The sequence below is a fragment of the Episyrphus balteatus genome, chromosome 2 (assembly GCF_945859705.1).
Source record: "Episyrphus balteatus chromosome 2, idEpiBalt1.1, whole genome shotgun sequence".
NCBI classification, from domain to species: Eukaryota; Metazoa; Arthropoda; class Insecta; order Diptera; family Syrphidae; genus Episyrphus; species Episyrphus balteatus.
Genome location: NC_079135.1, coordinates 63,079,763 through 63,106,613, shown reverse-complemented (window position 1 = coordinate 63,106,613; position 26,851 = coordinate 63,079,763). Strand labels below are relative to the sequence as shown.

At 33.6% G+C, this 26,851-nt stretch overlaps 1 protein-coding gene across 1 annotated transcript in view; it reads right to left on the bottom strand.

Moving 5' to 3' along the window:
• LOC129912525 (uncharacterized) overlaps positions 1-26,851 on the bottom strand; it is a 68,973-nt gene that overhangs the window by 23,566 nt on the left and 18,556 nt on the right. The gene's annotated exons all lie outside the window — the stretch shown is intronic.

Here is a 26,851-nt window from a genome sequence, read left to right as displayed (position 1 = left end):
AGGAAGATTTTCTACCGTGAGTCTCCTGTAAAAAATTTTGTGACTCTTTTGAAGTTTCTCTTTGATCTTGTTCTTTTTTTTGCTGTTCTGCTTTATTTTATTTCGCCGGTTGCGGAATCTGCTTCGTCGGTTGTGTATTATTTGCGTGTATAATAACGTTTTTAATTTATTCAAAAGTTTTCGTTGCACATAGACCCCGCACGGGAGTTGTTTTTTTTGTATATTTTGGTGTTTTTTTTGGAATTAAAATACATAGTCTGCTTCTACACGAAGACGTAGACGCACAATATGCACATAAGAGAAATTAGAAATCGATCTTTCTCTCTCTCTTGTTCTTATGTGCACCTCGTGCGTCTACGTCTTCCTGTAGAAATCGTCATACGAAAACAAGAACAAAATAAAACCAAAGAAAATAACTGTCAAATTTGCGTCTTCAAAAAAATAATAAGTGTAGAAGCGCGTGACGCACCGAAACGAAATTGAAAAGGAAATTGGAAGATGATTTCTGCGCCTTCCGTCTTCGTGTATTATGCTTCAAATGTTATTAATATTAACTTTTCTTTTCAATTCATAAGATGTTTTCCCTAGGCCTGTTATCACTATTTTTTTCAAGGAAATTATCCATTTTTGCCTTGTCACACACACAATTACATAAAAAATAATTACCCTCCATTATGTTCTTTCACTCCAGAAAAAGGAATAAAAATTTAGAGTACTCCTTATTAGAGTGAAAGAAAACGACATTACATTTTTATGATGTCTTACCAGTGTTACAGAATCATGAAAAAAATCCTTATATGTTGAAATTTCAAGTAAGGCCATAGAGGAAGGAATACTTAGATACCCGACTCGTACTTTGTATATAAACAGCCTTATTTATTAGATTTCACTAAACAGCTCTAAACGGCTGCATAGTTATACAATACATAAAGTTTTATGTAGCCTTTATGCAACGTTACATAAATTTCTATTTTTAAAACATTTTCTTAGCCATTATAATTATGCTAGGTTTGTGTCCAAATAAGTACTAAAAATGGAAAATTAGTTCGACAAACAACTCCATCTGTCGATAAATAACTCCATTTGATTCAAAAATAAACAAAAAAAAATAAACAAAAACGTGAGCGAAAGTTCTCAATGCCATATGTAGAAGAAAATCTCTAAAAAAAACACATTTCATTTGATAACAAATTGTTCACAATGTATGAAAATGTAGGCACATAAGAAAAAGATGAATACACTACACACATGAATTTATATCTCGTAAATTACCTATATCAGGAACAAATCTCCAAATGTCTTATTTTTTGATTTAGTTGACTTCAAGTTGTTCATTTAATTTAATTTTAATTGAAAATGTAATCAAAAAAATAAATTCTTCAATGAAAAAACAAAAATATATACAAATATTGATATTTTTTTCTTTCTCTGAAAATTATTTGATGATCAAATGACATTTAAGCTAAATAAATTCTTATTCAGGCTCTAAACAACCTAAAAACTCGTTTAGCTTATACAACCTTTATTAAACGTTGCATAAATATTATAAATCACAATTTTTTGTTTAAATACATTATAAAGAGTACATAATGCTATGTACTCTCTATGATGAATTTATAAATAGGGCTGAAAATCTATAGTACTATCATGAAGTGAAATTTTTTAGTTTATTCGCTACCTGAGTGGTCGCGAGGGCGCACAGTGGTCGATTTTGAGTCACTAGGTGGACTTAATTCTTTTGTATGTCTTATTGGTTTTGAATTTTATTTTTAATGTGATAACGTCTTACAAATCGATGAACCCTGGTCTCCCGTTCTTCCCGTGCCTGTTAGCAGTTTTTTTCACCTTAGCTGCTATATTCATTATCAATGTACAGCTTAAACTATTACACTGGTTTATAAGGGTTATTTTGCCGAAACAAAAATATACTTTTCTGGAGGTTTTCGGTGTCCTGAACTCGAATCCGAAGTTAAAAAAAATTAATCAGTTCCCGTTTTTCAAATATTACCGTTAGAAGATGCAAAAAAAACGTTTTTTTGGGTACTTCGGACCTTTTTCTTTTATATAAGGAAAATTGTTTGAACATATTTGGTAACGGTTTCTATAAGAACTATTTTCCATCTTTCAATGCCTGTTTAAATCTTTCTGATGTCTTTTTTATTGCCCGAGATATCCTTAATGGGAAAAAATATTTCTTTTTCCCAAATTTTTGACCGTTTTCGAGCCCTTTTGACCGTTTTTTATTTATATCTTTTTCGTTTTGATAGATATATTAATCAAATTAATAGGGAATATAAATAAAAGCCAGGACTATATTTGTGCAAAATTTCAATCATTTTCATAGTCACATTTTTGAGATAACGGTAAAAAGATGGTCTTTTTTTTGACACGTAATATCTTTTTACATAGAGCATTTTTAAATTTGACTTATTTTTATTTTGAAAAGATATAATATAACCTTTCATTTCATATATCACACATAACAGTTCATGCTCTACAAGCTTGACAATCTTGAACAATGTCCTTCCGTAAAAAAAATGGTCACCTTACAAAGAGCGGATTGGTACCTGAAAGAGACGAAAAAAATAGTTTGCGGCGGTTTTCGGCACTTAATTTTAGCATTAAATTAAAGGTAATGATTCATACTACAAAATATAAAAAATTCACGATGGCACTCTTCGGCACTTTTTTTTTATCTTCCAAGAAGTAAAAAACAAACATCTGAAAACTATCAAAAAAATGCCTTACAACATTCAGTTAATAGAAGTAGAATTCGACTTTTTTTTTACAAAAAACAAATTGAATTTAAAAATGCATACCACTAGCATTTTCTGACATTTTTTTGTTCAACTCAATTACTCACTTTTATTATCATAAACTATCACTTTGTAAACACTTGTTAACTCGCGGACGTTAAAATAGAGAGTGAGCAAATCATGAATGATTACATTTAGATGCTTCCCATGAATTAAATAACGGCATCAAAACATTATTTTTGTTGTTTTTTGTTGTTTAAGAATATTTACTTTCGGCCTAACGGTATTTTTTATGTTGACAACAACTTTTTTTTTCGACTTTTGACCAGCTACGATGTACTGAATCGACCAGTGTGGGGCGCTTAGATCGAATTTAATAATGAGAGTAAAGAGATGAGATATACATTTCTGTTTGAAATTTGACATAGTTTTTAGTTCATTCGCTCGCTTACTTTTTTGGTGGCGCTGCTTTTTTTCATGATAGTACCATAAATTTTATATACAAAGGACTCGTACCCCCTTTCCTAAAACACCTGCAAACAGTGTTGTCATAAAATATTTTTTGAAATCGGGAGATTATCGGGGAAAATCGGGGAATCAGGAAAAATTAAAAAGAAAATCAAGACTTTAAATAAAACAGATTTTGAATAAATCCTTAGGGGATATAATAGGTGTGTTTTTTATCACCACCGGGCTCAACTGGTAAAAAAAAACGCCTCGGGGCTTAGCAAAAAAATTGGCAGCACCGCATACTAAATGTTCCGAAATTAGCTTTTTTTTTTTTTTTTTTTTTTTGTCCGTGGGTAGGTGTTGAAATCTTCAAAAGATTCTATGAGGCCCGGAAAACGCGTGCTCATAGATATGTGGGACTCTTAACCACTAAAACCACCTCCTCCTCCCGATTGCAACTAAGTGCAGATGGAACTTATCTAGCAATTTATCTTTCTCGAAGTTAAGTTACGTGTTGTAGGTAACTTTCCGATGAAAGTTCCTACTGATGATATTTAAAAATAAATAAATAACATTCGTTTTAAATTAAATCATTTAAGTAATGGTTTAAATTTTGTTATCAAAAAAATAATTTAAAGGAAGTTAAACAAATAAAATCTCTAAAACATTTAAATTTATATTAATCAATGCCGATATTTTGAAATAAAGGAATTAAATTGAAAAATTTCACTGTACCAAATCGGAAGGTTTAGTCCTTCGCAAACGTCGTACTAAGTTTGTCTCGTCGAGTATTTCTAGTATTGTTCTATTAGTATGTTCGACTAACCGTTTTCGATGTTTTTGGGCAAACGTTTTTATTTCTTCGCGAACCGTGGGGATTCCAAGATCCCTGTGAAGATCTTCGTTTCTTATATACCACGGCGCATTTACAATTGATCTTAATAATTTATTTTCAAAGGTTTGTAATCTATTTAAATTTGTATCGCGGGTACAACCCCAGAGTTGAATACCATATGTCCAGACAGGCTTAAGTACTTGCTTGTAAACTAATAATTTGTTTTCAATACTAAGTCTAGAATGTTGTCCGAGCAACCAGTACATTTCTCTTAACTTAATATTTAATTGATCACATTTATTTTTAACATGCGGTTTCCATTTTAATTTCGCGTCGAGAGTCATCCCGAGATATTTTGCCTCATTTGCAAATGGGACTTGAGTAGTATTAATAAAAACAGGTAGTCTATTTATTTTCTTATATGTAAAGTCCACGTGGACTGACTTAAATTCGTTAAGCGCTATTCGCCATGTTTGTGTCCATTCATTGACATTGTTAAGAGCATTTTGCAATTTACTTGTCGATTCGTTAATTGTTTTGCCTACTGCAAGTATTGCGGTGTCGTCAGCAAAAGTAACTACAATTGTGTTTTCTGTTTGAGGTATATCGCGTGTGAATAGAAGGTACAGAATGGGACCTAAAACACTACCTTGTGGTACCCCAGCCACTATTTCCCTAAAGTCTGAGTAATCATTTCCGTGCCTAACGCGAAAAATTCTGTTCTCTAGATATTCTCTAAGAATGATAAAGAGTCCTTCAGGTAGGACTTGTCTTAACTTGAATTTGAGACCCTCGTGCCATACTTTATCAAAAGCTTGAGACACATCTAAAAAGACCGCTGAACAAATTTTCTTTTCTACAAGAGCTTTCTCAATGACATCGGTGATTCTATGTACTTGATCAATCGTCGAGTGCTTGCTTCTAAAACCGAACTGGTGTTCAGGTATAAGACCTTTTTCTTCTATTATTGGCTGGAGGCGCTGTATAAATATTCTCTCAAAAACCTTTGATACTACTGGAAGCAGTGAAATGGGTCTGTATGATGTCTTTTCATGTGATGGTTTGCCAGGTTTCAAGACCATTATTACTTCTGCGACTTTCCATTGGTTTGGAATATATTCTAACCTAAGAGTGGCATTCATTATGTATAGGAGGTTTATTAAACCGAAATTAGCTGACACAAAAAAATATAAAGTTATCATATTTCTCGTTTTTGGGTTTTCTTGTGTGTTTTTGAAAAAAAAAGTTTAACTAACTATTAAATAAATATTTAAAATAATAATTGTCATTCCAAACATCAGTTTTGATGATTTTAAACAAATTCTAAACAATTTACGAACAAGTTAATTTGGTAGCATAGATTTGAATCTGTTGAAAGAGTTAAGCCCAGAGAATTCTCCGGGCTTAAAATCTAAGCTCAAGGGGCTAAAGCATTGAATAAGAAGTACAGGAAGGGGTGTTTATTCAAATAAGTGAAGCCGCTTTTTATTAGTGTCAGTTGTACAGATGCACATGTATTGGTAAAGGGTCGGAGTGCAGATATATTCTTCACTCAAGGGGCGCCAGCAGAAATGTAACTGGTCTCGTGATAGACTTCCGTATAAATGCTATTTTTCATCATAATTATATACGAATTTTAAACTGTTTTTTTTCCTCAACTAAAATCACACTGAAAATTGTTTTAAAATCATCAAGAGTAGCTGAAACATTGGCGGTCAATGATTGCATCGCCTTGTCATCACCAATAAGAGTGAGTTCGCCCCTGGAAAACGAGCTCGAAATTTGACAGATTATATAAAATTTTTGACAGTTTATATAAATTTGATTTTTTTTAAAATTTTTTTGTGGCTTCACTCGCCAACTCTATAGGTGTGATATACACCCCTTCCTGTACTTCTTATTCAATGGGCTAAAGTGTTGTTGCATTTAACATGTAAATTGCTTAGCTCCAACTGCGTTTTTTTTGTCCAATTAAGACCGGTGGTAATAAAAAACACACCTAATATACGGAGTGCTTGTGCTGTTAGTTCCGTGAAGCTTTTATAGAGGGCTCTAGTTTCTTTAAGTTTTTCGATGAGTGCATGTCTCCATTTTATTTTCATTTGATGGCTGTCAAGCGTGTTTATTTGCACATGCGGAACAGGACTCGCACTGCAAAACGAAGGCGGTGACCCCTATCCATGTATATGGCGTTAAAATAGCTGCGTGTTCCTTTGGAAATATTTATCTACTGCTTAGTACTTAAAACTACTTTAAACTACTTTTGCTATATTGAAAAAGTAGTTCAAAGCAGCTTTAAGTACTAAGCAGTAGATAAATATTTCCAAAGGAACGCAGCTAATGTATTAGGTATAGGAACAAGCACTCCATATAATAGGTGTGTTTTTTATTACAACCGGTCTTAAGGCTTGGCCACACCGGAGGGTACGCGGTAGAGGTACAGGTAACGGTACGGGTATTTGTATGGAAAAAATTCCAAACTGACACATCAACGTTCGGGTGTGGAATTCTTGGCTTGGCCACACCGGAGGGTACGCGGTAGCGGTACGGGTAGCGGCAACGATATTTGTATTAAAAAAATTCCACACCCGAACGTTGATGTGTCAGTTTGGAATTTTTTCCATACAAATACCCGTACCGTTACCTGTACCTCTACCGCGTACCCTCCGGTGTGGCCAAGCCTTAAAGGCTTGGCCACACTGGAGGGTATGCGGTAGCGGTACGGGTAGCGGTGAGGGTACTTGTATGAAAAAAATTCCAAACTGACACATCAACGTTCAGGTGTGGAATTTTTTTAGTACAAATATCGTTACCGCTATACCGCATACCCTCCGGTGTGGCCAAGCCTTTAACTAGACAAAAAAAACGCAGTCTGGGCTAAGCAATTTACATGTTAAATACAACAACACCTTAGCCCCTTGGGCTTAGTTGTTTAGCCCGGAGATTTCTCTGGGCTTAACTTTTTGAAGAGTTTTAAATCTGTGCTACCAAACTAATTTTTTCATAAATTGTTTAGAAATTGTTTAAAAACGTGAAAACTCACGTTTGGAAGGACAAAATGTATTAAAATAGTTTTGCTAGCATACATTTTTGTATCTCTTTGTAAAACATACATGAAAAATGCAAGAAAATGACGAAAGCGAAAAATATGACAACTCTAAATTTTTGTTGTGTCTGCTGTTTTCGGAACATTCAATATACAGTGCTGCCAAGATTTCAGGTTAAGCCCCGAGGCGTTTTTTTGTCCAGTTAAGACCGGTGGTAATAAAAAACACACCTATTATATCAGGTGTGTTTTTTATTACCACCGGTCTTAACTGGACAAAAAAAATGCAGTCTGGGCTAAGCAATTTACATGTTAAATGCAACAACACTTTAGCCCCTTGGGCTTAGTTGTTTAGCCCGGAGATTTCTCTGGGCTTAACTTTTTGAACATTTTTAAATCGGTGCTACCAAATTAACTATTTCATAAATTGTTTAGAATTTACTTACAAACGTGAAAACTGACGTTTGGAATGATGAAATGTATTAAACTATTTTTGCTAGCATTCATTCTTGTATATCTTTGTAAAACATTCACGAAAAATACAAGAAAAACGTGAAAGCGAAAAATATGACAACTCTAAATTTGTGTTGTGTCAGCTGTTTTCGGAACATTCAATATACAGTGCTGCCAAAATTTCAGGTTAAGCCCCGATGCCTTTTTTTTGTCCAGTTCAGACCGGTGGTAATAAAAAACACACCTATCCTCTAAAGGCTTAACTACATACACCACTTTTTGAAAAAGTACAAAAGTGAAAATATTTTTTTTCTCGCTAGCGCAATTGTTTTGTGAAAAAGAGTATACAAATTGTTTTTTAGACCAAAAAATAAGCTTTCTGCATCATTAGTTTTAATTTTCAAGCCCGAAAAACTACACAAAAATGCATTTGAAAATTTTCACTTTTGTTTTTTTTCACTTTTTGAGCCAATGTAGTTATACCAGACACAGCAAAAATTTAGAGTTGTTATATTTTTCGCTTTCGTCATTTTCTTGTGTTTTTCATGTATATTTTACAAAGAGATACAAAAATATATGCTAGCAAAACTATTTAATACATTTTGTCCTTTCAAACGTGAGTTTTCACGTTTTTAAACAAATTCTAAACAATTTATGAAAAAATTAGTTTGGTAGCACAGATTTAAAACTCTTCAAAAAGTTAAGCCCAGAGAAATCTCCGGCCTAAACAACTAAGCCCAAGGGGCTAAGGTGTTGTTGTATTTAACATGTAAATTGCTTTGCCCAGACTGCGTTTTTTTTGTCCAGTTAAGACCTGTTGTAATAAAAAACACACCTAAAGGCTTAACTACATTCAACTTCAAAAAGTACAAAAGTGAAAAAATGTTTTGTCTTTCACTAACACATAACAAAATTCTATCTTTCATCTCGGAAAAACAAAAGTGAAAGTTAAAACATTTTTAACTTTTACTTTTTCACTTTTTGAAAACACCAACACATGCAAACCAACAACTTAAGAAAATCAATGCTAGATGGCGTTGTAAAGGATAAATTTCAATGAACATGCCTTTTTTGACAGATATTTTGTTGTAAATAGAAAAATATTTTTAACAAAAATTTATAAATTCGGGACAAAACTCCAATCCAACATAATCTTTCCAAAGGTTTTCCATTGTGAAATATATCATTTTTATAGCTTTGGAAGCTGCCTCATACAACGATATTTGATATTATACAATAAAAAATTGACCACTTTTGAAAGTTTTCAAAATAAAAACCCGAATCACTTGTTTTTATTTAAAATTTTTCTTTAGCCAAAAAAGGATACATAATTGCTTATTTCACTTTAGTTTTTTTTTTCTTTACTTTTCATCGACTGAGGAGACGGTCTACATGAAAAGATTTATTAGCTCGACGCAACCTCAAAAAAGAAAATTCTCTCAGGCACCGCACCACATCCACCAATCGCAAATCTTCTTCACCAATGATAATAATATCCTTATAGCTTATCAGACTGGAACATATGTACCACCATCACCCAGCAAATGGTATTTATTCCAAAATTTATGCTTGGAATAGCGCAATAACACAATCCAATTAAAGTTGGAAAGCACCATGTCTAGTCTAAGAGCCAGGAGCAGATTTCTTGCGTGAGAGGTAACCGATTCATATGAATGTCAGAGGTAGCGTGGGTCATGGTGATGACGAATACCTTAGTCTGCCTGCATTTATTTGGGCCGTTGTCGAGAAAAAGCGCATCAAAAGTACCATTTTTCTGAAAATCGATTTAGTGAGGGTAACCACTTAAAATTTATTGATAACCAACGCCACATACTCCCTGATAACAAATATAACAATGGCAGACATTTTAAGTGTGGCCAAAGCCCCGGCAGACTGTCCCGAAAATGCGTTTTTTTTGGCGTTTTTAGACTTTGGGGTAACCACCTAAAATTAATCGCATCCTGTAGCGGTGGACTCCCTGATAACAAAAATACCCATGGCAGACATTTTGAGTGTGGCCAAACCCTCAGCAGACGGTTTTGAAAATGCAGTTTTTCTGAAAATTGATTTATTTAGGGTAACCACTTGAAATTAGTCGCATCCTGTAGCGGTGGACTCCCTGATAACAAAAACACCCATGGCAGACATTTTGAATGCGGCCAAACCCCCGGCAGACGGTTTTGAAAATGCAGTTTTTCTGAATATTGATGTATTTAGGGTAACCACTTGAAATTAGTCGCATCCTGTAGCGGTGGACTCCCTGATAACAAAAATACCCATGGCAGACATTTTGAGTGTGGCCAAACCCTCGGCAGACGGTTTTGAAAATGCAGTTTTTCTGAAAATTGATTTATTTTACTTTTTCTCATAACTCGCGTATTATTGGACCTAGCAGAAAAAATTGTATAGCAATCCTAAAGATAATTGAATTTCCTACAGAATATGTTAAATAAGTTTTTTCGATTAAACCTTCGGTTTAAGAGTTAGCGTGGTTTTTTTGAAGCAAGTCAAAGGGTGATTTTCTTATTTTCGTCATATCTCTTTTATTTGAGCTTTTTTAAAAATTAATTTGAAGTAAAAGTTGTAGATCTTTTTATTACCTTCATTTATTACATTAACGGTTTTTCGATTTGAGAGACCGTTTTCGATCTGTAGGAAAAAAATTTCAAAAAGTTTGCAATTTTTTATATAGATATTTCCTATATAAAAAATTGCAATATTTTTGCCCCTCCCCGCCTAAAACTATACAATTTTTTTCTTGCCTGAGTGCAACCTACACGCCTAGGTTTTTTGTTACATCTATTGCAAATTACCCTGTACTATGTAGAACCTTTTTCCAATATAAAAAATTGCAAACTTTTTGAAGTTTTTTTCCTACAGATCGAAAACGGTCTGTCAAATCGAAAAACCGTTAATGTAATAAATGAAGGTAATAAAAAGATCTACAACTTTTACTTCAAATTAATTTTTAAAAAAGCTCAAATAAAAGAGATATGACGAAAATAAGAAAATCACCCTTTGACTTGCTTCAAAAAAACCACGCTAACTCTTAAACCGAAGGTTTAATCGAAAAAACTTATTTAACATATTCTGTAGGAAATTCAATTATCTTTAGGATTGCTATACAATTTTTTCTGCTAGGTCCAATAATACGCGAGTTATGAGAAAAAGTAAAATAAATCAATTTTCAGAAAAACTGCATTTTCAAAACCGTCTGCCGAGGGTTTGGCCACACTCAAAATGTCTGCCATGGGTATTTTTGTTATCAGGGAGTCCACCGCTACAGGATGCGACTAATTTCAAGTGGTTACCCTAAATACATCAATTTTCAGAAAAACTGCATTTTCAAAACCGTCTGCCGGGGGTTTGGCCGCATTCAAAATGTCTGCCATGGGTGTTTTTGTTATCAGGGAGTCCACCGCTACAGGATGCGACTAATTTCAAGTGGTTACCCTAAATAAATCAATTTTCAGAAAAACTGCATTTTCAAAACCGTCTGCCGAGGGTTTGGCCACACTCAAAATGTCTGCCATGGTTATTTTTGTTATCAGGGAGTCCACCGCTACAGGATGCGATTAATTTTAGGTGGTTACCCCAAAGTCTAAAAACGCCAAAAAAAACGCATTTTCGGGACAGTCTGCCGGGGCTTTGGCCACACTTAAAATGTCTGCCATTGTTATATTTGTTATCAGGGAGTATGTGGCGTTGGTTATCAATAAATTTTAAGTGGTTACCCTCACTAAATCGATTTTCAGAAAAATGGTACTTTTGATGCGCTTTTTCTCGACAACGGCCCAAATAAATGCAGGCAGACTAAGGTATTCGTCATCACCATGACCCACGCTACCTCTGACATTCATATGAATCGGTTACCTCTCACGCAAAAAATCTGCTCCCGGCTCTCGGTCTAGTCATGATGCTTCTCGGAAAAACGAGGACTCTGGTTTGTTTGTTGTTTTCTTTCCCAGCGGCGGCGATGAGGTAGCTAACAATGGAAATGAATGTAGACACTTGGACAATTGAATGTTGAATTTCTTTATGTCCACATGTTTAAAAGAAATTAGAAAACAAAATTATAAGATATTAAAAATAAAACAAAAATCAAGAGTACTCACATCTTCACCGCAAGACAAAAACAAATAGGTAACTGCACAATTTTTTTTTCACAAATGACAGATAATCTTAAAGTTTCAAACACAATTTTGATACTCATTTTCGAATGAAGATGTCACTAGTAGTATATCTGTATTTTTCACTTTTTCACTTTTTGAAATCAAAAAGTGAATGTAGTTAAGCCTTAACAATTCTTTCTCAACTTTTATTAGTTGAACTGGCGGCTATAATGTATGGCCTGCTCTTTCTGTTACTTTGCAATAATATACAATGTTTGCCTCATGGCTGTCAGTAAAATGTTTTACCTACTCTTGCTCATGACAGAGTTGTGTATGCTTTTGCTGTGACGTTTTGTCGTTATCTCCCTTCAAGCAAACAAATCCGACCTCGGTTTGAATCCGCTCCTCCTCAGGCGGAGCTGAGGCCGACTTCGGATCAGAAACTGGTCCGAAGGCGGCTCAAATTTGTATGGAAATTATAATCACCGCGAAGTCGATTGCATATGTATTGGTGTGGTGAAAATCTCCATTCCGAGAAAACGGAGCCGAAGTCGGACCCGAGGCGGAGTAGCGAAAACCTAAGCCAGAACTATAATTGGCGGATGGAGTCGGAAGCTACTGTCAATTGTTGTTGTTTTCCATAAGTTTTCATCCGACGAGTGCACTCGCAACCGCACTCGACGGATGAAAACTTATGGAAAACAACCAGAAAGAGGAACAAAAAAGAGATGACGTTTCGCATTTGCGACCAAAAAAAGAACAAGATTTATTTTTTTTTCACTGAAATTGTTTTATTTATTTAACTTTCACAAACACAAATGTTTACAATTATTTTCTGGAGAAACAGCATACAGGCCAGCGGCAGGAATAATTGATTTTCCAAAATTTCATTTGTTGAATGTTGTTCGTGGTTGGTGGTGGCGTCAGGCTGCAGGAGAAGATGACTTCCTACGAAAAACATAAAAAAGATTAATTATTAATTAGAAATTTGCTAAGCTACCTTTCAGCAATGCATACCTGTTTTTTATTCCAATTAATATTACCTAATAATAGGTGTGTTTTTTATTACAACCGGTCTTAACTAGACAAAAAAAACGCAGTCTGGGCTAAGCAATTTACATGTTAAATACAACAAAACTTTAGCCCCTTGGGCTTAGTTGTTTAGCCCAGAGATTTCTCTGGGCTTAACTTTTTGAAGAGTTTTAAATCTGTGCTACCAAACAAATTTTTCATAAATTGTTTAGAATTTGTTTAAAAACGTGAAAACTCACGTTTGGAAGGACAAAATGTATTAAAATAGTTTTGCTAGCATACATTTTTGTATCTCTTTGTAAAACATACATGGAAAATACAAGAAAATGACGAAAGCGAAAAATATGACTACTCTAAATTTTTGTTGTGTCTGCTGTTTTCGGAACATTCAATATACAGTGCTGCCAAGATTTCAGGTTAAGCCCCGAGGCGTTTTTTTTGTCCAGTTAAGACCGGTGGTAATAAAAAACACACCTAGTATTATTATTATTATTATTTTTGACGAGTCACGAGCACGAAACGCGAGGAACTTCAACAAATAACAAATAAATAACAAAATGGCGCTTTGTCATTTTCTTGCCTTTGTCTTTCTTTCGTCAGTTCTCCTTTTCCCAATTTTCACCACGCTTCTCCTTCGACTTTTGCGTTCATACGCAAAAAGTTGCAAGTGTGTGAGTGCAACCCCTTTTTTCGCGTTCTGAGGTCGGAGTGTCTTTGTTGAACTCAGTTTTCTTACGTTCGTTAACGTATGGTTGCTATGTGTCCTTATTTTTTTCTAATAATTAAATAGAGAGAGCAATTGTCAAAACGTTAACGTATGATCGTAATCGTGTCCCGTAATTCGACCCCTGATTTAGATATAAACACATATTATTATCATTTTACAATCATAACATTGATTACTAGTACATATAAAATTAATTCGTAAAATAAACGTCTTTCGAGGTCTTTTTTGTTTTTTTCTTATGGAAACTACATTGAACTGCAAATCGAAAAAAAATCTATATCATTTTCAGGTAGTCGCTCTAAGTGGTAGATGGCGTGGAAAGCTATTTCCCAAGTCACAATATGGAGTGCTTGTGCTGTTAGTTCCGTGAAGCTTTTATAGAGGGCTCTAGTTTCTCTAAGTTTTTCGATGAGTGTATGCCTCCATTTTATTTTCATTTAATGGCTGTCATCAACAAGCGGGTTTATTTACAGCTGCAGAACCGGACTTCTCATTGAAAAACGAAGAAAGTAAGAGATGAAAGTTAATCAGCGTAGGCAGCGACCCCTATCCATGCATATGGCGTTACAATGTATTAGGTATAGGAACAACACTCCATATAATATTATATCCTCTAAGGTTATTTTACTGTTTCATTTGCTATTTCTAGGGATGAGTAATTTCAAGAGTGCACCAACGATATTTATTATCGAACCAGAAAATATCGATGATTTTATTAATCATTTTCTTTTAAGGCATGTGCACAGTTACAGAACACTGGATATAGATGTTGAAAAACATTTATCACTGCAGTGATAAAGTTAAAGAACAGGAGGGGTATTCACGATCCGATGCAACTGGTCTAGTATAGTATCATTGCAAAAGTGCAAAAGTGTAAAATCTTGCAACACTACAACAACAAAATATAAGGATTGAAATTTTACAATGGTCTTGCACTTTTGCTATACCCTAACCCTATTGCAAAATAAAAATACAATGGTGTAAAATTTTTTGACAGATGGCAGCTCGCCGTCGCGTGTCGCCCATGATGAACAGTTTATCATTTTTATTCTTATTCTTTTTTATTTTGTTTCTTTTGATGTAATTTGTGAAAATAAATTAACCCGAACACAACAAAGAATGATATTATAAAAAAGTTGAAAAAAAAGAAGAAGCATCGGTGGAAAGACAACTCCGTAAAAAAAAAGAGTGAAGCTGATGTAAATCATATCATGGATTCCATTAAATATTTACTATAGATAAGAAGAGGTGCGTTCACGATCTATTGTAAAAAAATAAAATTTTACACTTTTACTAGGCCTGTTGCACCAGATCGTGAATACCCCTAGGGACTCGTAAGTGATCAAAAATTTTCAAAAATAAAAACAAAACTTGCAGAGCATACATTTTTTACAGATGTTTTGTATGGGAGCTGAAATTTAGCTCGATCTGCGTACAAGGCTTAAATCAATGTTAAGTTGTTTGAAAAATAGTGAAAACCTATTTCAGATTAAATATCTAGCCGCGGGTAAATTTTTAACATTTAGGGTAAATTACCCAGTGACCGACACCTGGCACAGTTTTTCCGTTTTCTTAAGGTGTAGCGTACGAAAACTATTTTTAACGCGTTCAGGCATGTATATTCCATCAGAAAACACTTTACTTCATAGTTGGTAGTGATTGGTTTTGTTGTAATAAAAGGGGCAAGTTTCGAACCTCTGTGAAGTGCATGAAACTTGAGAAATTCTAAAGAAAGACGTAAGTACAAATCATTGTTTAAACAATATATCTGTATATGGTACAAAAATTAAAATTGAATATTTTGTTAGAGAATTGCTTTGTAGATCTATCAATTTAAGTTATTACAAAAATAATAACAAAATTTAATTTTACGTGGGGTGTTCATAACTAGAATATAATGTTCAACGAAATTCAGTGACCGCCACTGGTGTCCATAACTGGCGCAATTAGACACGTTTGATGATATTAGTTATGGACACCATTCTTTTTCTGCAGAATAGCAGTATAAAAGATCTCGCCGAATAGGCCCAATTATTTTCAAACCACTTTTTGTTTGCTCCTAAGACCTAGTTTACAGTTCACCGTATAAAAAACAAAAGATTTAAAGCATCGCGTAGCGCTTTAAATAAGTTTATAAAGTGGATTTTCTTTCGACTGTGTAAAATTACTTTAAAAAAGTGTGAAAGGAATCTGAAAACGATTCATTCGATTTATGAAAGGTGTGTGTATTGTTTAACAATCATTTTCATGCACACGCTAAAAACTTAGTCCTTGTTTGCCTATTTTTATTTCCCTTAAGTTCACACATACTAGCTTTTAATATACAAAGAAAACTTCCACCTTCAAGTTTGAGGTCAAATCTTCTTTGTGTTCCTTAATCTTTCTTTTTAATATTAAGGCATGTTACGTTTTGTCTGGGTCCTTATTCTGGTTCCGTGAAAAAATGAAATGATAAAATTTTTTTTTTTAATTTTCTTGTTAAAAAAAAGGACGTATTTCTTTTTTCCATCAAAATTTGTGTCTTGATATAGTAGCAGTAGGTACGCAGTTCAACGGTTGTTTGTATTGCTCGACTGCTCATCTTTTTATGTGGGCTCGAGCTCCTTTTTTTTTTTGTTATCATGTTAGGTACGTATTGTACTTTTCACAGAAAATATTTCGGTGAGAAAATTATTTTCATGTGATATGACTTTAATTTCCATGTTTCTGCTGAATCAGAATCGATGAAAACTATTTTCATCAAACTTTTTACAGAACCAGAATAGCCCACCTAAAGTAGAACAGAGAACAGGGGTCGAATCACGGCACACGGTTGTTAACGTATGAACGCTATCTGTTCCTACCTTTTTCTTTTACCGTGATTCGTCCCCAGGTATTGAAAATTAAGTTGTGTTATGAGTTGAACTGTAAGCTAGGTTTAAACAGTATTTTCAAGTACTTGAGTGTTCGTCGGCGTCGACATTTCAGGCTATTATTTAAAAAGGGCAAAACATAAGCAAAATAAAGACGAAGATCTGCAAAGTGCATTAAATGTAGTTGAATGCTTAGCTGCATTTACACTCTCAGTTTTATCGCCGGTGTAGGATGTTCCTTCTTGAACTAACACCGTACAACGAGAGAATGTCAGTAGTAAAACCGTCTTGTTGTTCGGTTCTAATTCAAAAACGGACATCTTACACACCGGCGATAAAACCAAGAGTGTAAATGCAGTTTAGATATGGGTGTCCATTACTAAAAATATCGGGTGTCCACTACTGAAAAAATGGTGTCGGTAACTAAAAAACTGGTAAGGTATTACATTTTTAATTTTGATATTTTTAAGGAATTACTATATTATTTATGCTTTCATTATACTTAAAAACCATTTCTTATAGTTAAATTAACCATTTAAATAATTAAAATTGAAGCAGTGTAGGGAAAGTTATGAATTTTCAAAACTGGAATTGTCGGTCACTGGGTACGTTACCCTATATGGATGTGAATACAAATTTATCTTTGGTTAAATGTATACATATGTTTGAATTGGGATTAATTTTACGAGGCTAAACATTTTTTTAAATTCAAAACAAAAGAATTAATGCTGTTTATAAATCTTAACAATTTACTCCGGAAACACGTTCTTCTGTGAATTTCATTTTTGATTATCTACCATTCACTAACAATTTATATTAGGCGTGTTTTTTTTCTGTATCTATATAGATTTTGTGCAAAAAAAAAACCACATCGAGATATTTGAAATCAAAACAATTTAGGGTTAATGTGGGTAAATGTAAACAGGGGTAAATGAGAACATGGCTCATGACAAGCTTCAGTTAAATCTCTTTGATGCATACATAAGTACAAATCGCGGACGCATGTATCTTTTAACTTATACGTCAAGCTCATTGCTGTCAAGAGAGAATTCATTCGACGAGCGTATTTTCTATGAAAGATAATTTTTTAAAGTGCCAAACAAGTCGTTAGTCTTTCGGAAAAATTAAATACTTTTGCAGATTCAATAAAGTCAGTGTAATTTGCAAATACTTTTTAGTTTTGAATTTTGATGTAGATTCTATGTGAAACAAACAAATTTTAATGCCATCATTTCATATTTGCATTTGAAAATACCATTCAAGTTTTTTCGTGAAAACATATTAAAATCTAAAGTCAAAAGAAAAAAAAACATGAAATTGTTTACATTTACCCACATTGACCCTACGTGTTAAAAGCAGCAAAAACTTTATCTCCAGATAACTATCCAGTTTTTACTTTCTCTCGATAAAAACAGCAGCAGCAGTGCCAAAGGAACTTTATTTGTTGTGTTATAGGTACTTTATACAGAAATATCTAAAAATATTAACAACAAAAAAAGCGGAGAAAATGACGTTTGAAAAAAGCTCTCATCGAAAAAATAAGCGAAATTTTGTTTGACATGGCTGCATAGAAATGGCAATATTTCGAGATATACGCAATGCACTTTTTATATAGTCTTAAATGGATTCTGATAAGATATTTGAACAAATATATATATAAAATTACCAAAGTTTTTTTTCGAAAAATGAGTAATAAAAATAAAAAAGTTTCCACGTTCGATTTTTAAAAAATCGAAAGGAAAATTCAATATAGCTTATGTTAATGGTCAAGGGCCCAACCCATAGAATCCGTTGCGTCCGTTCCGTCGAAGTTTTCAACTGACAGCTCGATAAAATACACACGTTCTTATGGGAAGCGACCCATAAGCGACGGATCGGACGGAGACGGATGGATTTGACGGAAGAAGTAGCCCAACTTTCTACTTTTTCATCCGTCGTATCCTTTGACATGGGTTGTCAACAACAGACCAGTTCGATTTTCTGTTCCGGAGTGCACGCCGGGGAATTTCAGAACTAAGAACTGTGTTCTTTTCTTCTCCGATTTTATGAATTGTGAACTTTAATTGTTTATTTGTGAGAAATGTAATAAAAGTAACATTTAATAATATATCTAATCAATTATATCAATTAAATACTCAAATTCTGTTGTAGAGTTCAATTTTACTACGCCAAAGTCATACCTACAACTCATAATTTGTTATAAAAAATTGTTTTTAACTGAAGAGCAAGTACCTACAGGAAATCTAGTCGTGCATTTTATTTTATTAAAAAAAAAGAACAACAATAATAGTTAAAAATTTCTTGCATCAGAACTTCCTTAGTGCACATTCAGCGATAAAATATCGAACACACCTTGGAATTTGAAGTGAGCTGTCAAAAAGCAATCCGTCATATGACGTATTCTATGGGTCACCCCTTTCTGTCCCATCCTTCAACTTCAACGGATGGATTGACGGAACGGACGCAACGGATTCTATGGGTTGGGGCCTTCATGGTCTTAACCCTAGAATGCATATATACATTAGTGTGGTCCACGTTATAAGGCAAAAAAATAAACCATATAATTCATTAGTTCCCCACCCATTATTTTGCTAGAGACATCAATACCAACATATGCTGAAAGTCTTAAGGTATAACTACATTGGCTCAAAAAGTGAAAAAGTACAAAAGTGAAAATTTTCAAATGCATTTTTGTGTAGTTTTTCGGGCTGGAAAATTAAAACTAATGATGCAGAAAGCTTATTTTTTGGTCTAAAAAACAATTTGTATACTCTTTTTCACAAAACAATTGCGCTAGCGAGAAAAAAAATATTTTCACTTTTGTACTTTTTCAAAAAGTGGTGTATGTAGTTAAGCCTTTTAGACCAGGGTCGATAATTTTTGAAACCAAAAAAAATCATAGTAGAATGAAACCCATTGGAAAAGGAGGGGAATATGATAAGAATGAAAGGAAAAATAAATTACGGGCGAGCCGAGTTCGGGAAGTGGGTGGGTTGAGTTTTTAATGGTAAAAAATGGTATATCTCGATTTCCGGCAAAACTACAAATCCTATAGAAAAAAGTTGTATGGCAAAGTTGTAGGTAATAAAAAGATCTACAACTTTTGTATCAACAATTTTTTCACATAACCTCAAAATTTATGTGAAAAATTCAAAAAACCGAGTTTTTGGTTTTTTATTTTTATCTTTTTCAAAAACAAAAATTTTTCTACGAAATTTGGTGAAAACTTACCTTATTATGTTCCAAATACACTGTAATATATTTGCTTTAAAATATTAATTTGTTCACCTTATTTTGACTTTATACCAAAAAAACACCCTAATTTTCAATCGAAAATTCACGTGTCAAAATATCATTTTTTTTTCAAAAAGTCGTTGGGCATTTCGTTCGTTAAAATGTCTATTTTCTGATGGTGTAAAAAAAATTTTACATTAGTATACTATAGACCATGTTCTAGTAAAATTCAAAAAATGAAAAAAGCTTGAATTCGAAAAAATTTTTTTATCATTGTTTACAATTTTGGCCTATTTATTCAAATTTACACTTTAATTACTTTGGTTATTTCCATAATCCACAAAACCTTCAATTTCATCTTTGAATTTATTGTAGGTCAGATTTTTTTGTAAGCTCATTTCGTCAAAAATTACAATGACCTCTCCATCTTTTGCTGATAGTTTTGATGTTACGTTCTTTATTTCGTTCAAAACATTAATATGAGCCCCAGGAGAAAGGCTTATTTATGTTTATCAATCTATGCAAGGAAGATGGATGTGGCAAGTGCAAACCAAGTTGATCCCGAAGAAAGTTGTAGCCACAGGAAGAACGAAAAAAATGCATTGCGAAATCCACTTTTCCTCATTGGAATATTCTCTTGAGGTCTGAGATAAAATCAACTTAGCAAAAGTCTTGGCAGGTGAATTCTATTTTTTCGTTTGGTCTTTTTGATGATAGTCTTTTTGACGCGTGATTCAATTCTTCAGCATTAATTTCACTACAGTTTACATCAGCTTCATTTTGCTTTTCGTAAGTAATTCTAGCGTTGCTGGGATCAAAATGAACAGATTCACTATCTGAGCAAGACATATCTTCAGATCGCTCCAAGTACAGCGAGGGATATGCATTCCTTCTTAAATATTTTTTTCCAATAAATGATTTCTCAAAATGTTTGCTGCATATATAGGGCCATTTAAGGCTTTCTTTATGTTCTTTTGACTCTCCTACTAACGCTAGCCATTGCGTATACTTTATAGTATCTTTTTTTGGGAAATCAAATAATTTTACATCTGGGCATTCAGTTTTTTTCGCTCCACAGTGAATAATTGCGCACTTTGTTCTGTTCCAAGATGCCATTTTTTATGTTAAAAAAAAGTTATGAAAAAAGAAATGATTTGGGTAGTAAATAACAAAGAAAATAAATAAATTAATTAAACTAAGTAAAAAAGGCTAAGATAAAATATATAAAGATTATGTAGGTATTTAGTTTTGAAAAAAAACTTTTAACTATCAGAAGAACTAACTAAATCGCAGGACTTGATCGTATAGTATTCACATTCCAACTAAAATTCCGATCTGCAATTTCCTTGAATTCTTGAAAGAGGCGCGAAATACACCAAAAGATTACTAGGTACCTAATAAATTATAATAATGATAATAATACAACAAAAGACAAAAAAGAGAAACTAATGCATGTGCGCATACACTTGCCTACAATTTCCCACACAAAACTCACATCTCAACACACAAGAAGAAGTATCTATTTTCCATACCGGACATCTAACATTCACAAAAAAACGCGACATTATCACCCCTTTCTTTCTTTTTACACACCAAAATCCGCACAGAAAAAAGAACACCAACTCTCATAATTATAAAAAAAAGGTTTGTTTACGTTTTTTTGTTTAATCTACCTAACTTTGTTTGTGTTAATTGTGTATTCATTGGAGAAAAAAGAGAAGAAGAAAAAGTTTCATGAGTGAGAAAAAAATGCCCAATTGAAAAAGAGCTTTTTCAACTTTATTTTTGAAAGCTCCTTGTCTGGTAAGGCTTGTCTGGTAAGGAAAAAAAAATGATTCATATTTTTCTGAGCAGACAAGATATCTGTATATTATATTATCTGTGCTAAAACCACACGGAGTGATGACCGATAACATAATACACAACATTAATACTGCAATACATAACATAACATTTTTGTTTTCATTATTTACTTCACTTTCTTTTACTTAGAAATTATGTAATGTTAAAAGCTTTTTATATAATTTTGTTTGTTCTTTGTAAAGCTTGAAATTGTAAAAGCTTTTGTTTAAAATCAAATCAATGTCGATTGCATAGAGGAAGGAATACCTAGAGACGCGACTTCGGTTGGTTTTTCTCTTCCACCCTACAAGCTGCAATGAGAGGAAAAACTCCACAGTGCTTATATGTGGTAGTTTTCCCGTGCATTTTAAATTTCACTAACACATTCAACTGTGGAGTTATGCTCAAAACAATTAAAAACAATTTAAGTGCTCAGTAGAGGAATTAATTCATAAAAAAATAATATAATAAAAAAAAGGTTCGTGTTTTGAATTTATTTCTGTACATATTTATTGAAAGGTGGGTGTCTGGAGTGAGCTATTTGAGCTTTTCAAGTTCATGTACAAACCAAAATCATGTTTAAATTCAAATTTTGTGAGGACATCTACTGTAAAGGGAAGGTATAAAACGCATTATAGCTTTCACACGTATTCACAGATAGGAAAACAAGAGAAAAATAAGAGAGATGTATACCAATTATCTGAAATTAAATTTGCGGGATGCGGGTGTTTTAGGCAAGGGGGGTACGAGTCGGCTCTCTAGGTATTCCTTCCTCTATGGTCGATTGTGATACGAGGATGGCTGTTTAGCCGAAACGCGTCATCAATAAAAATTTTAAATAAATAAGACTATAAGGCGTTTTAGTGACTTTTTTTATCAATTTATAAACAGTGTAAGAAAGAAAGAAATTACAAATACCTTTGGTACCAGAATTCTAGTATTTTATTAAGAAAAGTAGATCACAACAAAAACATAGCTGTTAAAAAAAGAGCCAAGTTCTCCTATGTAAAAATTATGTTGGCACAAAAAGTACTGAGATATAAAAGTTTACCAAGTTTTAAAGTTTGGTTTTAAATTGGTACCAATTAAATTTTGATTGTTTACTTGACAATTTTTCTTTTAATTATAGATTTTTAAGGCTTTTTGAAAAATTGCCAAGTAAACAATCAAAATTTAATTGGTACCAATTTAAAACCAAACTTTAGAGCTTGGTACACTTTTATATCTCAGTACTTTTTGTGCCAACATAATTTTTACATAGTAGAACTTGGCTTTTTTAACAGTTTGAAACCAGGCAATAGGGAGGGTAATAGGAGACAACCATGTCTTCTTCGAGGGCAGGACCGTTGCTTCCAAGATCCTCAGCTACGGAATCGTTCTTCCAAGATTCACGATTCCCATATTTGAAGACGAAGGTTGAGGGGAAAGGGGATAGATTGCACGCTGTAGGGGCCGCGGCATGCTAACGTCACACGGCTCAACTCGTCGGATTAGGGGGGGTCTTGCCCCCACAGCAGTACCTCACCTGTTTCCAAAACATAAATCATGCCGAAATTCTATATCTGAAAATTCACCACCCACACAAAACAAACCCACACTTTGAGGCGCTGCAGATGACGGCGCTGCAGATGACGGCGCAGCATGACCTGTCCCACCCTACCTGGGATTCTGTTGGTCAAGTTTTTCAGAATCCCCCTAAAGAAAGACCTAATTTCGCTGTCAAGTCATACCTACCCCCACCGAGAGGCTTAAACCAGCCTAATTACACCCCCCTGAAATAAAGTCTTAAAGCTCCATTGAACTTTTCTTAAAGTTCAATAAAAAATACATTCTCTTTTCATTCACTTTGGCGTGATTTACATTAAATTTTATTTAGTTGATATTTAACCCTACCTTAACATTACTTGAACTATAATTTAAATTTATATCCATTTTGAAAAAGATCTTAAAAATTATTATGAATCCTGCTATTCTTTAAATCGTAAAAGATATCGAATTTCAAATAAATCAAAGTGCCAACAAAAAAACATCTAAAGATTAAACAATTTTAAAACAAAACTTGAAATTTTGGCTTAAAACAAAAAAAAACTTTAAGTTAAAGTGACCCGATCACAAATGACAAAAAAAAAATCAATTAAATTAATAAAAAACAAGATCAAAGAAACAACGGTTAAGTACGGGCCACCGTAATACCAAAAGCCGTTGGTTCCTCCGACAAAAATAGCGGACCCGGACTAGTACTCGTGATCACTCGGAGCACCCAAACCACCATACACTTATTATTTGGCTTCAATTTTGCCAGCGATCTAAAAACTTTATACCCTGGGGCTTCCTACCTATACAGAGAGCTCTTTGTATCGGCGTATGCCGAGGGGCAAAAACTTGCTTTCAATTAAAGGGGTTGGAGGGACTCTATTCACGAGACGTAGGCAAGGAATCCTCAATCCCGGACTTTTGTACCAACTGCCCTTAGCACCAAACAAGAGTGAAATTTAAAATTCAGGTAAGTACCAATTAGAATATTAAGAGAAAAAGAATAAAAAAGTATAAAATATAAGTAAATATAATAAAAAAACAATATCACGCCAAATTATTGCAGGTAAGTCTTAGATTAAGATTTGTCCTCCAGGACTATGACGGGCCAAGGACTTCAGGTGAGTATTTCGGCAACTTACGCTAGTCGCAGTAAGAAGCCTCGCTTTTGTTCAATCTTTTTGCTCACTAGGGGTGAACGCTTGTATTATATTATATATACGATTGGGCGTATTTCGAAGTTTGTTGGGTTCAAAACTTAAAATTTTATACTAGTGTAGCTTTTACTTGTTAAACCTGGGGTGTCTACAGGCTTTCCAGTAGTCGATATGCAGCACTTTCTAGCCGGTTAGACTCTCTGGATGTAGGATCTGTTACTCTTTTCTTCACCAGTATATATATAATTGTATATAAGTATATTCGTCGGTTCTATACCGGTTGTAAGAACCGTTCTGGGCACCGCTTCACTGCACTATCGGGCTCTGACAACTTTAAAGCTGAGCGGTCCCGACCTTATAGTTCGTCGGAAACCGCCAATTCACCCTAACAACACAAAACTTAATTTTATTTCTAAATTCTAGTAAATTGTTTTCTCAATATGTAACTCACCCTTAGTCTCACAAATTAGTATTTCAGATTTCCTTGGCTTTATATTATCTCCTATGTTAATTTACTTTAACTATAGTTGAGCACTTTTCTAAATTAAATTACTTTATTTAATATACACTTCTTTTCTTTTTATTTAAAATTATTTAACTTACTAGTTAATAGCTATACACTCTATAACACTCAAATTTTTCTTTCTTATATTTGAACTTATACTTTCACTGTCTTCAATAGATGCTGTGGTGTAATAGCTTGCACGACTGACTATCGAATAATCATCTTCATTGTCCTGTCTTCACTTCGAGCCGACGACGACCGCAACTATGTACGCCCGTTCGATGACGGTATTCATAGGTCAACTTTCATGGTGTTTGTATTTGATTTCCAATTCAAATATAAACGACTAAATATTGAAGCCTACTTTCAGGCTTTTCTACCTTTATCAAATGCCCGAACCCAATTCGACCCAGTTTGAGAAGATTTAATTTCTCAACGAAATTCTAAACTAGCTGTTCGTTCCTAATTTTAATTTGCCTAATTTTCATTTTAATTTCATTTACGACTTGGACATGTTTTCCCACGCGGTCTGGTTTTTCGGGGTTTCTTTCGCGTTTTCCTCAGGTTTATTTCACAATTTCGACGTCCCTAGCCTTTGAAGTATTGTGATTCAATCGTCCACATTCGCCCCCCATTTTGCTGCCCAAAGGACCATCCCTCAGTCACATTCCGCTCTGACATTCATGAACGTTTATGTTCCTCTAGTGAGGCTAAAGGAACGCTACACCAACCCTACAATGATGCCCTGACCAATTACCGGAACGCCTTAACCTTGATACCTTCTAGATACTTGTTCCTAACAGATAAATAGACCACATGTATAGCACTCAGGAACATCTTTCCTGGGAGTCAGGCATATTCTCACATTTTGTTCTACCTTTCCTGTTCTAGGTGGCCGTAACAAGTTATGTATGTTTTTGTTGTGATTTCACTACTTTTTGCAAGATATGGCTGTAAAATTTAGAATCTATACATATAAAAGATCTCAAGCTTTCCATATTTCCTAATTCTTTTAAGGCACTTGTGTTCGAATCTAATCTAATAAGATCCTACCAAGCTCATAATGTTGATGATCTGTCAGTGAGTGAGTGAATCAGTCAGGCAGTCAGTTACGGTTTTTGCGATTGAAGCCCTATGGCTTGTGGTACTCCTTCCTCCATGTTCTGGTAGCTGAGCATGGTCTTACGTCCTTAATTAATGATGTTTAACATCGGACAGCTATGTTGAACTTTGTGACTCAAAACTTATTAAAGAGGACCGACACCACACCGCATTATCTATTTCTCTGAGTTTGAGTGATTATAATATCCCTAGTTTTGTAATGATGAATTAGAATTTAACATTCAAAATATTTTTTCTTTACAACGCTTTGTTTATTTCTTGTTCCCTAGGTGATAGTAATTTGAGTATTTTTGAATCAAATAATTTTTTTTGCGAATTTGAATAGATTTTTGTTTTGGGACTTTTATTTGATATATTCTGAGGCAATGTTGCAACATTTAACTTATCTTGTATCGCTTATTTATTAGATATAGTTTTTACTTTATAATTAAAATTGATAATATAAAAACAAGTTTTAAACTGCATCATTTTGAGTTATAAAGTAAATAAAGTTAGAAACTAAATAATAAATCGTCATCGAGGCGGATGAAATTCAAATAGTCTAAGAGCCCAGAGCAAATTTTGGGAGTGGAGGTATAACCAAAATGTGAGTATGCAGTTTTATAGCCTTATGCATTCTTATAACGAATTCAAAAGTCTGGCAGCTTTAAATCGCGGCTTTATATGGTTTCCGAGGGGTTAAATATCGCAAGTTTTCCAATTAATGTGGGTTGGCTAAATTAACACGAAATAAAATTCGGAGTATAAGGGCTGAAGCTCTGTCATTTCCTATAACCCTGAAGACATCAATCTTGACGATGCGATGAATAGAACTCAAGATATAAGCTTTTTAATCTAACCATTAGGGCTCTATTTTTGGAGAGGTCTGAATTCAAAATAACAAACAAAAAATTAAACAGGAAAGTCTACAAAACATAGCCGTTTAAATTATAATTATTAATAAAAATCTTAAAATAAAAAAAATTTCAAAACTACATTGTATGTGTACAAAGTACAATGTATCTTCATGTATATACATACCTACATATTTTTTTAATTAAAAAAATTCACTTTTCTAGAATAATCAGTTGTAGAGCGCCTTGTAAACAAAAGCTTTTGTTTTTAAGTATTAAAGTACCTACATAATATAATAATATAGCATTACTCGCTTTATTATTTCATTAACAAAATTAGAGTTAAGTTAAATGTTGCAAGA